The sequence below is a fragment of the Bison bison genome, unplaced genomic scaffold, assembly GCF_000754665.1.
Source record: "Bison bison bison isolate TAMUID 2011002044 unplaced genomic scaffold, Bison_UMD1.0 scf7180017864352, whole genome shotgun sequence".
NCBI lineage: Eukaryota > Metazoa > Chordata > Mammalia > Artiodactyla > Bovidae > Bison > Bison bison.
In genome coordinates, this window is record NW_011494924.1 from 6,231,019 (window position 1) to 6,232,155 (window position 1,137).

Here is a 1,137-nt window from a genome sequence, read left to right on the forward strand (position 1 = left end):
TGGGCCAGGGCCCCGAGTTCCTCGTTCAGTATTACAGCCAGGAAGTGAGGGGAGAAGCACAGCTCCCGGATCGATTCTCAGGAAAACAGTTTAGTGACTTTCACTCCGAGCTGAACTTGAGCTCCTTGGAGGTGACAGCCTCAGCCGTGTATCTCTGTGACAGCAGCCAAGACACAGCCCTGCATGATCAGGTGCCTCTGGGACAAAAACCCTCCTGCCCCAGCTCAGGAAGTGGCTGTGAGGGTGACTGCCTGCCTGTCAGGCCTAGATAGATCCGATAGACTCTCCCAGACGTCTTTCTCTGCTGTGTTTTAATGCTTCCAAAGATCATGCTAGATAAGAATTATTTTACCTGTTTATACATCTGAGGGGAACTGAGTTGTCCACATCTTATGTCATTACTTTCAGATCAAGGAATTTGATTCAAGCCTGTCCTTATTACTTGTGGTCTTTGCCCCCATAAAACTGTCCCCCACATAGAATAAATAATACACAGAAACACACACACACACATGCACTATACACACACATACTCACATACATGTTTTAAAGCAATCGGCTGACATAGTTGTGAAGGCTGGTAAGTCCAAAAGCTGCAAGCGGGTCTGGTGCTACTAGAGATTGAGGGGAGCTGATGTTTAAGTCCAAAAGCAGAAGAACTAACGGTCCAGTGTGAAGGCCATTGGCTGACAATAATCTCTTACTTGGGGGAGGATCAGTGTTTTCGTCTGTTCATCCCTTTACTTGGTTTCATGAAGCCCACTGACGTTATGGAGGGTCATCTGCTTTATGAACTAAAAGGTTAATCTAATCTATTATTATGTTCATCGCAGCACTGTTTATAATAGCGAAGACATGGAAGCAACCTAGATGTCCATCAGCAGATGAATGGATAAGAAAGCTGTGGTACATATACACAATGGAGTATTACTCAGCCATTAAAAAGATACATTTGAATCAGTTCTGATGAGGTGGATAAAACTGGAGCCTATTATACAGAGTGAAGTAAGCCAGAAGGAAAAACATAAATACAGTATACTAACGCATATATATGGAATTTAGAAAGATGGTAACAATAACCCGGTGTACGAGACAGCAAAAGAGACACTGATGTATGAACAGTCTTATGGACTCTGT